This window comes from Hirundo rustica, chromosome 2 (assembly GCF_015227805.2).
Source record: "Hirundo rustica isolate bHirRus1 chromosome 2, bHirRus1.pri.v3, whole genome shotgun sequence".
Lineage (NCBI taxonomy): Eukaryota > Metazoa > Chordata > Aves > Passeriformes > Hirundinidae > Hirundo > Hirundo rustica.
In genome coordinates, this window is record NC_053451.1 from 15,110,521 (window position 1) to 15,124,872 (window position 14,352).

General features: G+C 36.0%; 1 long non-coding RNA gene across 1 annotated transcript; it reads left to right on the top strand.

Moving 5' to 3' along the window:
• The first annotated feature begins 2,657 nt into the window (after positions 1–2,657).
• LOC120749225 (uncharacterized) lies at positions 2,658–14,225 on the top strand. Its single transcript, XR_005699588.1, has 5 exons — positions 2,658–3,013; positions 5,168–5,250; positions 12,093–12,210; positions 13,785–14,032; positions 14,118–14,225. It is a non-coding gene; the product is annotated as an uncharacterized LOC120749225 (long non-coding RNA).
• The last annotated feature ends 127 nt before the right edge of the window (positions 14,226–14,352 follow it).

A 14,352-nucleotide genomic window follows, 5' to 3' on the forward strand; every position in this document is an offset into this window, starting at 1 on the left:
CTGCTCTCTAGCCAGTATTCTTTGGCTAGATCAGATGCTCCAGAGCCCCTTTATGGAGGTTTTTCTCACTTTGTTCTCAAATGTAAGTACCTGGCAAATGGAATCAGGTTCTAAGTTGGTGAAAGATGCTTCCTTGTTGCTTATTTTCTATAAAAGTTGCTCGGATAGGAGAAGTTTCTAGTTAAATTAGGTCTCCAGCACACCTCAAAAACGGCAAACACTGCACAGAATATATATATATTCTGGTAGAATTTTAGATACCTGTCTATTACAGCTTATTTAATGAGGTTTTAGATCTAGACATCAATATATCGGAGATATGGCAGAGAAGGCATCATCCATCTCTGATCCCATCTGAAAAGTTCAGACACACATGGGCACTGTAAGTATTTTGGATAAATTGAATATTGGAGCTGAAAAAAAAGGAGCATAACAGAGGAGTAAAAAGTAGAACACTACTTTAATAAAGCAAAAAGTTAGAATACCTGCTAATCTTCTCACTATTTTCATAGATTCCTCATGCCAAACATCAAGTGGTCTGTGTTTGTTTGTTTGTTTGTGTGCATGTTGATGTTTTTTAGATAGAATGAAAATTCCAAACAATTCTTTCTAGTCCTACTTTTTTTTTTATTTAGTTCTTATACATTCTCAAAATACAATTTCCAATATTAGAAAATAAATACAAAAAAGAACAAAGAATTACCTGTGGAAGAAGAATGTCTTATTTTTAGCATTGTGGAACTTAACTATTCTTTAAAATGCCTTTTCTTTTCTTTTTTTTTTTTATTTTAGTATGAGTAGGTATTTTTTACATTTACAGGTAGAATAGATAGTTCCTTTTCTGTCTATCAGACATCAGTCCATTTTACTACTAGGCTTGATTCATCTGCTTGCACATAAAGAGTGAGCACGAAATGATTCTCTGATTCAGGCTGTGGCATTTTTTTTAAACCTGGTGAGTGTATCTGTCACTAATTCTGAGTTAATACTAAACACAGATACCAGAGGGACTGTAACTAAAAGACTAAAAATGATTCAACAAAGACACAGAGCAGTACATTCACTAGTCAATAACCCTGTTTGTCTTTTACCCTTTAGAATGACATTTTAAAAAACCTAACAAGGTCTAAAAGGGCTTCAGTAATTCTGTTTGGTTGGGGTTTTATTTCAAGTAAAGCACAGAAGTGTCAGATATCAAAGTTTAAATGAAACATGAGATGGCAGGATGTGATTCTTTTTAGTGAAGTTTTTCCCTTCAAGTTTCTCCTCCTTGGCTAAATAGATCAGCTGGTGTATATATATAAGTAAATGTGTGTGTGTATACATATATATATATATATATATATTTGTATTTATATTATGTGGCAGGAGATATGTTTTGCGAACCAGGTATTTCAGATATTTATTCACTGTATTCCAGCATGACGTGGGGTCTCCCATGCACGTATAAAATAACACAGAGAGGCTTTGAGCAAAATCCAAGTATTTTAGTACTCCTCAGTTGCTCTCCAGCACTGCAGCTCATTTCATTTCACCCTCAGATGTCCAATCTGTGAATGTACAGCCAAAATCGTGTTTGTTTGTTTGTTTTTGCAAAGGCTGGTCTTGCTCCAACAGAACTGTAAGAACAGTGGCCAGAGTTCTGATAGCTCTATAACATCTCTTAACACAGAGTTGAATTTTGCAAACCTTGGTTTTGCCAGCCTGAGGCATGGCTAAATGGCCATGCCGTTTAAAAATTACTGAACTAGGATTTAAATGAATGCAGCCTAAAACCTGAGATATGTTTTCTGATATCCTAGGGTTAGGGCAAGTAAATCCTGTGTTTTTAATAGACTGATTTGATGTCATCATCTGGCATAAATGGGCTAATCTGTACCTCTAAATTAAAATTCCAGGTATGCTGGTGTTTTATTCTGCACACATATATTGAAGATAAAAAAGCACTGGTAGGGATTTCATTAACGTAAGTGACAATGACACATGAAGAATTAGAGCCTGCTGTCAAGGTAAAGACAGTACTGCAGGGAGAAATCTTTTTCCAAACCTACCTGTAAAGGATTGATGTTTAAAAACCTATCATAATTATCTTCACTGTGAACTTGTTTTTCAGATCAGCATCTTATTTTAAAATATACAGGCATGGATAAAAAAGATAAATCCGAGTAAAATATGCAAAATACGTATTATTATGTCTCATTAGTGCTTGATGCTCATTCTAAATGCAGAAGTCGCCATCATCCGACTTCTGAGATCCAAAAGGAGTTTGGGCAGGAAAGAGAGAAAGTAGAAACAGAGTAGTTTGTGAAAGACTCAGCACCTCCTTGATCACTCCTGTGGACCCTCATTTACACTTCAAACCTGAGAGCCTAAAACTTTAACACATAAGGAAATCTGTGTTTGGAGCTGCTTCACCACGGATGGAGAATTTGCTCAACCCCCAAGAGAGTCGGGATCAGATCACAGCACTTGTTCCTGAGCTGTCCATTTGAAACACTCCAATCCTGTATGGAAATGGTGTATTCTTGCTCTGTGCGGTGTACATGACCGCCTTTGCTCACAAGAAATGGCAAAGTGGCCACAGCAGGTTCCCTTTTGTTCAAGCCCCAGCCCTTGTATCATTTCCTATGGCTGATTCTCAGCTTTAGCCTTCAGCCTTGCCATCAGGTACAAAGGAAACCAGCATATTCTTGACTGACAAGAATAGGCTGCTAGGGAGAAAAATGATGGTAACTAGCAAAAGAAGATATTTAAAACCACTGTAGCACATGTGCTGATACAAAAAAGTTACTAGTAGTTTTTTTTCTTTCTAGCCTAGTTATTTTCTTGAAAGCTCTTGTAATTATTAAAAATGGTATTACGCTAACCATTGTTGGTTTTTTTTTGTTTTAAGACCAAGACTTCTCTTGACTTTGCTATTGTGTCTAAAAGGAATGTTGGATCTTGCTGGCTGATGATTTCTTCACTGTCAAGAAAGTCTAGCCTTCAAGAGAGTAGGTTAAACTAAGCACAGGTACATATAAATAAATTTTGGGCGGAGGAATATGAACCTTGAACAGAGCACTCCTCAGTCTGCTAAAGAACAAATGTGCGAAAACAGACCCCCCCAAAAATAATGAAATCCTCATTCACCCATGCTAGCATGGATTTTGGAGTTATCTTGGAAACATATGATAGAATAAGTGGTCTTAAATTCCTTTTGTGTTTTATTTGCATTGAGCATAACCACATGAACTAATGTATAAAAGTAAAAAGGATACAGAAGTCCAGCCCAGTCAAGCCACAAAAGTAGACCTGAGTTTCATGCATCTGCACATTTTATTTTATTTTTCATGTTGCTCTTTTCAAGATGAAAAGAATGCTGTATGACATAAAATTAATTACCCCCATATACTTAGCTGCATTAGCACTCCTAAAGGTGCCTCTCTGAATAGAAATATAATAAATTATCAAGGCACCACAGTGTGCTTGAGCTACCTATTTTCTAATAATGTACAAAATAATTCAGTAAAATAAATATTATAAAGTATTTTGATTTCTCTAATATACTTATTACATTAGACATTTTTTCCAGACTGTTCTTGTTGTCTTTTGGCTTAATATTTTCTTGAAGGTTGAAAGGACAAGAAAAACCACACTGTAAATATGTTGGCTCTTACTTGATAAATTATAAAAAAACTTTTGATCTTTTGATCTTGAAACAACATAACCTAAAAGCCTTTTCCCTTTGGCTGGAATCCCAGACTCCAAATGTCATTCAAAGGATGCATTTTCGTGATAAACTATTTGATACTCTACATCCCTGTATAAATTTGTACTTTTTGTATTTTGTTATATTGATGCTTACCATGAGTTTTCTCACATTCAATTTCAATTGTTTAATTAGGGCTACACAAGACTGGATATTTTAAATAAAAATTGAAAGCTTTTTTTCCCAAAAAATGAATACCAGAACTTAGAGAAGGTGCAATTTAAAGTGGAGGCAAATTAATCTTTATCAATTTTTAGGTGAAACAAAATAATTTTGAATTAAACATGTGGTACTATACTGTATTTGAGGAGAGAGATAGACATTTGAGAGAAAGAAGGGAAGAACAGTAAGGAATTAGTATTAGAAAAGCAGTGGAGGCAAATTAATCTTTATCAATTTTTAGGTGAAACAAAATAATTTTGAATTAAACATGTGGTACTATACTGTATTTGAGGAGAGAGACAGACATTTGAGAGAAAGAAGGGAAGAACAGTAAGGAATTAGTATTAGAAAAGCTGTCTTGCTCAAGTTTACTTGGGTAGAGATACACAACCAAAAACCAGATTTTAATATTCTTTTCACTTTATGGCTTATAATCCATCTAATTATCTTTTTAAATGCAAATTTTACAGTTGAAGGTAAATAAAATTTCTTTTGCAATAGTGGAACACATACAGTAGATAAATAGTGAATATTCATGGTGGTGTATGTATTTATAAAAAATTATTAAATCCTTGTCATCCAGTATGTCATTACATGTAAGTCAAGAAAATATTTGGCTTCAGTCAGCTCTAAATTTAATGGGAACAATAGGAAATTGATTTACTATGAATTGTTTTAATATTACTGCATAACACAGTCTTGCAAAATTGTCATGAAAATTTACCAGTATGGATGCAATTATGTGTTTCTTTGTCTTTTTTTTCTTGGTAATCAATCATGGTGGGATTTTTTTTTTTTTTTTTCCCACTGCATTGCATAATATTATTAATTTCAGCAAGTTGATTGAGCAAAAAACTTGATAAACTGCTATACTTAAATACATATTTTCATATACTTGTCTTTTGTAAATAAATTGTTGTAACTCTGCAGCTTTCTTGTGTATTGGGGATGTAATTAAAATTGAAATTGAAATAGAATGTAGGAGGGTTATATAAAAATGACAATTGTAAATGGTACAAATTTTTTTTTGCTTTTTGTTTTTTTGTTTGTTTGTTTTGTTTTGTTTTGGGGTTTTTGTTGTTGTTTTTTGTTGTTTGTGGTTTTTTTTTCTTTTAGGGACCTTACGGGCATAAGATTAATATTAAATACATGGTAGGGCATGTAACGCTGCGTTTATATTGTAGAGAGATATCTTTAGTGCTTTGATGACTGATTTTTTGCATTTTTCTCATGAATTAAATGATGATATTTAAGCTCAGGTCCTATCAGTGGTGCAGCGCTAATGACTCAGTCGTCTCTCTCTATGGATACTTGTACAGGAGGTGTGGAACTAACAGGTGGGTCTGCATTTCGTCCAGAAGAGGACTGACAACAGTTCCTCCAGTCTAACAATTTGAATTGAGAAAATTAATCTATTTCTTTCCCCATTGTTTTATTTATTTGGATATTGGCCTCATGATTCAAATTGGGTGTCAAAGTAGTGGTGTTTCATGGACTATTTCGGGTTCTGTACCAAGTTCAGCACAATTTCAAATGGAGGAAGTGCCTGGTTATGAAGCTCAGCCCTCATCAAACACTTCTGTCCACTTGGATGGGTCAGCTCTGTGATGTCCTGGACCTGAAGTAGCACTGCAAAGAAGGAGACACCTAGAAAACTCATTTTCTATTCATGCCTTCTGTGTGTTTATCCAGTAATGATGGCATTACTACATTATTGAAAGAATTCTGTATATCACCAAAATTAACATGATAATCCAGTTTAATGCCAAACATTTATTTTTTTTTAATTAATTCCTCATTTGATGGTGTAGAGCTAGTTGAGATGCTGAAGAGGGATTCTGTTGTGGAAGTGGGAAGTTCTGCCAGTCACAGGGCATTGAGGTGAGTGAGAAACTCCTCATTTCTTAAGAGAGGGAAGACTGAAAGTAGGGAAACTGAGCTGGAGGAAACAGAGGGCAGCTCTCAACAAATACTAAGTGGTCCCGGAGTTCATGAGAATGTTCAGGGTTGTTGAAATTAATAATGAAAATCAAATCACTGTAAGTACTATAGTCTATAAGGCAACAAGTTAGTTTTACTATTAAAGAGGAGGGGAAAGAAAAGCAACAAAATCAACCTCTTATTTGCACAAGCAGAAAACGTTTTTGTTATGGAATAAAAGTCAATGACTGAGAAAATAATGAAGGCATCTGTATGAGAGTTTATGACAACAGTTGCGTCTGCCAAAGGGTGGAATATTTTTCCATGTTCAGGTGAGTGATGCCAGAACTGAATATTAATTTTTGACCTGGGATACATTGTATAATTTTCTTTTTGGCATCATTGATTTAAATATACGTACTGAGCTATGCAAGAGTGGGAAGCAGATAAACTATCATTAACGTCATTCTAGTAACACCAGCTGCAGTGAATGCCAAACAGGTTTATACTTAGCAAGGGAAAGTGAATATGGCTACACTGAGACTTGAACATCTATTAACAGCTTGTCCAGTGGCTGAGATTAGAGCAGCCTCCCGTCAGTTGATGTGTTTCACTCACAAAGCGTTCTGCTTAACATTAAGATAATCACTGTTTATGAAAAGACAAAAATCAAAAATATATACAATAAATCAGACTGCCCTATAGGACACTAGGTCTGTGCCTGGTCATATATAGAATTTATTACTTCCTTCCTCAATGCACAAGACTGAACTTTCAACAGATCCGGCATTTAAACGTAAAATTTAGAGTGTGCTGTTGCCAAATAGTCCTCTGCCGCCATGGAAAGGTTTTCAGCTTGTAATGCAAAAGATAAAACCTTTCCTAAATTTCCCACAAAACAAACAAAAATCTACATTTCCCAGAGTTTGCAGTCAGGGTAGAACACCTATGTATTTTCCAGCATGAATCAATGTACAGTAATGCATTGATTACTATGTCATTTCCACCATTCTAATATCATTTTTTTTATTGCATTTTGAGGCTTTTTGGGTTAGTTTCTTTTAGGGGGGCTACTTACAGCATTGAGTGGTTTGGATTCAGGGTAACATCTGTGTTTTACTGCGCCCATCTAGTGTGGGGCTGCAGTACAGTGTCGCTGTCCCTTCACTTATGAACAATTGTGTAGCTGACGGTGGAGCATGGTCTGGTTTTCATCCCAGCTTTATGAGTGAGAGTTACTCTGGACTAGAATATGGGTGAGTGCCACCAATTAGGAGCTGTATTGGGCAGTGCAAAACTGACTGTGAAATATTTGCAGGTCCTGACCTAATGAAAATCCGAGGCCAAGACGTGCAGAAATTAAGCATTCAGGATAATATTATATTATTATTATACAAAGGTATAAGCTTAAACACAAGTGATTTCTTTATGATTTAAATGTCTGCTTAGTGTGCTTCCCTTAATATCAGCTTTGAGTTTCACTGCTTAGAAAGAAGCTGAAGGTGTGAATTCCTTTGAGTGATTTTGCCAGTAATTATAGTGTTGGAGAATTTGTGGGTAATTTCTCACAGGAAAGCAAAAAACAATCTCCTTCCTGGATATTTCGTCAACTGCAATAGAAGTAGACTGAATTTGAGCTTTTCAGGGGTTATGATTAAACAGGTATTGTCATCCCTGATTCAGAGAGTGATATTTACTTATACGGCGGAAAAAAGATGGTTCCAGCTTTGACTCCATTGGATAGTGGAATGAGAAGTTACATATTGTCATGGCGGTAAAGAAATTCAAGTCACTGAGTTTGCTCAGATATCAGTCAATTCATTAGAAATCTGCTCTAAGAAATGTGTTCTAAGCCCTTATTTCACATGGATCAGCTGCAGTGGTTCTGCCAAATGCTGTGACGACTAAATCAGATTTAAGAATTCTAGTTGTCAAGCAAAACACCTTTTAAACACATAACAGAGATGGACATAAATCATCATCTCAGCTACTTCATAAGACTAGGATAATACATACTGTTGTCCATAAAGAATACATGTTTTCCATGAAGAAAACAATAGGATGCTTCTGTCACCGTAATCTTAGTAACTTTCTGGACCCTGTCCTTTGCTTAATCGATTGATTGCTATTATTGGAATGGCACACTAAATACATCATGTAGAATTTTCTACTTTGCTTCTCTAGAGGCCTATGGAAATTAAAAATTATTTAGTACAGAAATGTTATTATCTCTGAAAAGAACAAAGAAAATTCTATTTAAAAGTGAGTCTTCTCTATGCATTAGTTGTGGGTATTATCTTGAGAAATTTTATATGGCAAGAAGAGGAAAGTGGGAAGGATTTAGTGTAGAATTCAGATAAAACTGACTTTGGCTTCCTGTTTACATTATGTAGGTGAAATTGGAAAAGAAGATTGTTCAATTCCTGTTGCTCTTTCAGGACATAAATAGCTTGTCCCTGGCTTTTGAGAGTTTGAGGGGTTGTAAACTTCAGGCTTCATTTCCAAGCATGATGGAAACTCTGTCAGGTGTTCCAGCATATACACATCATCACACACACATCTGGGCTAGCAGAACATTTTTGAGAAGAGTTGATGTTTAATTGGAGTTGTTATGGAGCTGTTGAATCTTTGGATCACAAAAATTTCCTTTAAGCAGAGTGAGCTGGAAATTTTCATAGGAATAAAAAATGTTGCACTAACAGTGATTATGGTCCTTCTTGTATCTCTGAAAGACCAATAAGACAAATAAGTACTGTCTTCATCAAACCTCATTAGTTGACTATTAAAAGTGGTATAAATAAGAAATAATATATAAATTTGATATTTCTTGCCATGTCATATATTTCCCACCCTTCCAAGAAAATCTGGTACAGAGGAATAACAAGAGATAACTCTAAGTGTCATGCTCAATCTCTGATGGAGACAGAAATGTAGAAATCTTCTCATCTCTATAAAAGTGAGTGGTGTTCCTTGTTCTCCAGTGTTAAATTTAACATTGAAAACACTGATGAAACAAGTGTGTTGTGCCTTGAAAAAGGGCTCAGCCTTACCTAAAAGGAATTTTTTCATCTACTTCAGTCACCAGTTCACTTCTGTTTAGACACAGGATTAAGGCAGAAATATGAAAGTAAGGCTGTTGCTCTGATCATTCCTCAGCTGTTTTCTGTCTCATTTTCTGAGCATTTTGCACATTGGCTGGATGGATGCAGCCAGAGACCATGGTCAATGTGTCTGTGTCCAGGCTGAGGCTGGCGAGGAGTGATGTCCCCCAGGGTTCCTTGATGTCCTTGTCAATGACATAGTGACATCCAGTGCACCCTCAGCAAGTTTGCAGGTGACCCCAAGCTGAGAAGTGCAGTTGGCACAAGAGAGGGAAGGGATTTCATGATTTCCCATGTGCAGGGCCTTACCAGCTCCACAGCTCCATGTCCCCAGCCATGGCCAGTGACAAGGCTGAGCATTTATCACTGAATGAACATTTACCTGACCATCTGGATTGGAGAACCTGTACCACAGCAGTGAGTACCCACACAGTCAAAACCCAAAGATTTAGCTGTGCTTTGCAAAGCTAATTTTGGAAAAATTATTACGGGGTGCTAGAAATTGTTGCATGAATTATTTGAGCCGTGAATGCAGATCCCAACACTTTTCTGTTGCACCACTGAATCCGCAGAAATGAAAGCAAAAGGCTGTGTGAGGACGTGTTCCAGAGCTGACATTTATCATGATGCTCAGTTACAGGCTTCACCTCCATCACGTCTCAGAGTAGCCTCTCCTTGTTGTGCTCATCTAGAGATATTGAACAACATTAACATTCAGGAAGACAAATGTCATGAAATTGATTTTTAATGTGCAGATCTACAGATGATTTTCTGTACTGTGATTTTTTTGTTGTTGCTGTCTCATCACCTGAGAACTGTCTGGGGTGTATATGATAAGGCTGCACAGGCTTGCATTTTGGAAACAGAGTAGAAAGTCTCTATTAAGACTGTCAGTTGCAAGAAAAATCCCTGTAAAAACATCATTGAAAATGGCTAAGCTTTATGATATAAAATCATTATATTGATTTCTTCATTAAGAAAGGATAAAACAATTGACAAGAAAGATCTATCTGTCAAGGTTAGAACATAGTAAAGTAGGCTTTCCTCATTAAAATAAAATAACAACAACAAAAAATCCTGCAAATTAACCAGCATAAATGATTTCTGGAATCTCTTTTCTCTTCTGGCAGTGATAGTGGTTATACTAATTATAGTTATATTTTCTGCAGAAGTTTACGAATAATGCATGAAATTGAAATATTGTTTCAGGTTTTGTTTGTCAGATGTTAAAATTACAGAGACAAAGACTTTATGTGAACTTTTTGAGAGCAGTAATCTCAGGAAATGGGCAATCCAAGTTCAGCATTGTTTTGGCATGACATTCCCTTCGCACTAAAATGCTGAACAGATGTATCTGATAGCAGTTGTAACCTATTCAGAAGGAAGCCTGCCAGTGCTAACCTACCACTGGTAGAAAGCAATAAAATGTCTCTGGAACCTGTTCACTACATATGGTTTGCCCGAGGTAACTGTCTTGCCTTTCTTACAATGTTACTCAATAAATCACAGAAAATATGGATTCATTTTGAACTTAAATGAAATTAGACAGGGAAGGAAAAAAAAAAAAAAAAAGAGAGAACAAACAAAAAAAACCCCTCAAAGAGCAGACTTTGAAGACAGTTAGATATTTTCCTTTCAGACATGAAATCAGCTGTTTATAAGACTGAACTATTTAAAAAATCCCTAAAATAGTGCCACTGAAATGTTTCTATTCTTGCTTAATATACTCATTCTCTTTTCAGACAGAAATGCTATTGCAGCCTACACTTATGCAACATCTGCTGTGTTAATTATCAATACATTACTAAGCCCTCAATTTCCTTACTCAAACATAATTCTTTGAAACATTACAAGAAACAATGGATTTAGGAGTATATCACTTGGGGATTTGATGTACTGTTCAACTTAGATTCCTTCATTCTGGCCAGATGGAGTTCATAAGAAATTCTGGGGGAGGAAGTCTCTAAACTATTGCCAAAAAACCTTTACTGCACATGCAAGATTTGCAAAAATGGTGAAAGAGTAAGTTATCCAACCAACCAGCAGCCTGTAGGGAGAAAAAGCATAGGTTTCACATATAAATCAGTCATGACTTTAATGCAAAATCAAAGGTAACTCTGTTTTTCAGACTGGAGAAGGCCTGTTCTCATATACTGCAGCTCCTATTTGAAATGAGCCATTCGCTTAATCTGCACCCATATCAGTTTCCACAAAGGTAGAACTTAGACAAAGAGCTGGAGTCTTCCTATGATATGTATCAAAGAACACGACTTTGAAAGATAAAACCAGAAGAGAGAAACAGGCAAAAATTCTGCACGCTCAATTTTACATTACCTGCATTTAGAGGAGGCAGGAAAAAAAGTACGTTTTCAGTCACCTAAGGTGGGATTTGTATCATATGCATCTTAGCTTGGCACCTTGACCTGCCTTTAAGACAAAAGAGATGAGCTGCCACCTTTAGTAAGCCAGCTAACTTGTTTTGAAGATTCCTGTGCATGAGGAGTGCTGCTGATGTTTCTGTTTCTCCACTGATGCTCCAGGCAGCCTGAGAGGCAGGTTCAGTGTTTACACTGGCCAGTATCATCCTTCCCCCTTGGCCACGGGTCTGCCACAGCACAGAGTTTATGCTGCGAGCACAAACGAGCCCAGAGACAGCTCACTTCATTGTTTCCTAATTTATTTCTTCACTTACTCTGCTCCTGATCCTCTTCTGAGAGTGTGAAATGTCCTGGAATCCAGGAGCCAGGCCCAGGCCAAATGGCACGTATGTTCATTTGGCTAACGAGGTGATTTACAGAGACTCGTCTTTGGCTCTAGGTGTGCTTGGGGTAGCTGAACCCTGGACCACCTTGTTAAACTTGCCTCCTTATTAGACACACCTTGTGTGGAGGAGTCCTTTGGGTGCGCAGAGATTTGATATGAATGAATTTGCCTTAAGGTCAAAGAGTTTTTTGGGGTTTTTTTCCCCCCCCCCCTCAGGAAAGATATTAATTTATTGCACCCTATTGCATGTAGTAGGACAGTGTTTAAAATATGTATAACATTCTTTAGGCATTCAGAAAATGTTTATTTAAAAAGGATTGACTATATAAATAAATTTAGAGAAAATATGAATTTATCAAATGCTACAATTAAGGTTCCTTTGCTTTTCTTGGCAGTTCTTCCTGAGGAACAAAATTTTTGCTCTTTTGGAACAATGGGCCCCATTCCTAGGGCTCATAAATCAAATCAAAGAAGCCTGAGGGATTTATACCAGAGAATGATCTGCACCACCAGGTAAAATTATTCTCAAAGAAGATTCTTGGTGTAATTCCAATGAATTCACTGAATAAATGTGTCCCTTTAATCATATATGAAATAATCCTGCTTCCTCATATGCAATGCCACCAGCTTGCAGAAAGAGATTTCTAATATGCTATTTCCTATCTATTCACTGGCTGAATTGAAACTAATAACATCCCTTCAGCTGATTTCTTTCTCTTACACAGACAATATCACTGCTTTGTTACTTTATACTACTTTTAAAATGGAAAGTAAATTTTTTGACAGTAAATAAAGATTACGTTGCATCAGTATACTTAAAATTTTTATGAGATTTTTTTAGAAAATATATATACCTGTACAAAAGAGTTGTAAATGTAGTCTGTAGTGTAGCTCAACAAAGTTATGTTCCTTATCTTTAAATTATCATTTCTGTGTGTTAACCTGATATCTTCAAAGAGATGGGAAAATCTTAAGCCTTTGGAAAAAAATGGGATGTTAAAATATATGTTAGGAATTAATTTGATCTTGCTTTTTCTAGTTCTCTGAAGGAAATATAATATATTATCAACACATTCTTGAATTTTTGTAGGGCTTGAAACTCCTGATGTTTGGAAACGTGTTTCTTCTTCTGCAGCTTTGAATTGTTGCAACAGTAATAATTTTTGCTTGAAAGTTTGGATCTTATTTATACAAAGAAACTGAGGCCCAAGCAGAACATTTACAGTCATATTTTAAACTCCACAGAGGCATTTACCATCAGCTATTTGCCCTGCATCAAAAAATAAAACTATAATATGAGGTAGGGTAGATCTACAGATGCAATAAATAATGATGGTAAAGAAAAACAATTTCTCAGACAAAAATTGATTTTGCTGTTTTCTCCTAGAGATTCATTTTGATCATGTATAGTTTATAAATGAAATATCTGTTTGAAGACAGAAAATGTTTGCTTTCACAATTTAGTAGGAAATTAACATTTACTGCTATCTTTCATTTGAAGAAAACATGTGGTGAACATCAAATGCAAGACATGAACAACTTAAAACTCATGCAGGTTTTTTTTTCCAAAACTATTTTCAAAAGGTTCTGAGTTTATTGTTGATTCTCATTTCAATCAAAGGGTAATATACAATTAAACTCAGCCTATGTTTAAGGAACATGAAGGTTGTGAAATAAACTGACAACAGACAGGAAATTTAAAGTTAAGGCTATAACTCTGGTTTTAAGTCATGTCAAGGAAAAACAGAGAGCATTATAGATAGTGTCAGCCTTAGGTTTCAATTTCCTGGCTTTTGTCAGTTTATGTCACAACGTTAATTATGTTTAGCATAACTTTTGGATTTAATTTCCTTGTCTGTTTTTCTGTAACTTCTTGTTGCTGTTGTTGTTACAGGGGAAAATAAATTTCATTACAGTTAAGAAGATATGTGTTATTTACCAGAATAATTTTTCTTTTTCTAAGTTATGCTGGTTTTGACTGGGAATGAGTTATTTTTCCACACAGTGGCTGGTATGGGGCTGTGTGTTTTAATTTGAGCTGGAAGCAGTGTTGATAACACAGGGATGATTTATTTTTTGCTGAGCAGAGCTTGCACAGTCAAGGCCTTTTAAGCCATCCACCAGTGAATGGACTGGGGGTGCACAAAAGTTTGGAGGGACAGAATCAGGACAGCTGACCCCAACAGACCCAGGGAATATCCCGTACCATGCTCGGCAATAAAAGCTGGTGAAGAAGAAGAGGAGATGCTGGCAGTAATGACATCTGCCTTTCAAAATCACTGCTGTGTGTGATGGAGCCCCACTTTTCTGGGGATGACTGAACCCCTGCCTGCTGGTGAGAAGCAGTGAATAAATCCTTTGCTTTGCCTCACTTGTCTGTGCAGTTTTTTAACTATTTACCTGTCTTTGTATCACATTAGTTTTCTGACTTCTACACACCCCATCCCTCTGTGAGGAAGTGAGTTAGCATCTGCATGGGACTGAGCTGCCACAAAAAACCCACAACATTTTTCTGAAAGCCATGACAGGTAACTTGGAAAGCCTATCTTTATATATATCATTATTGCTAATTTAGAATTGCTATGATGATTTTGTTTTGCCCATTTATAGAAGATAGAGGTCTATGTATTTTTTACAAAATTTATTTGCATTTTT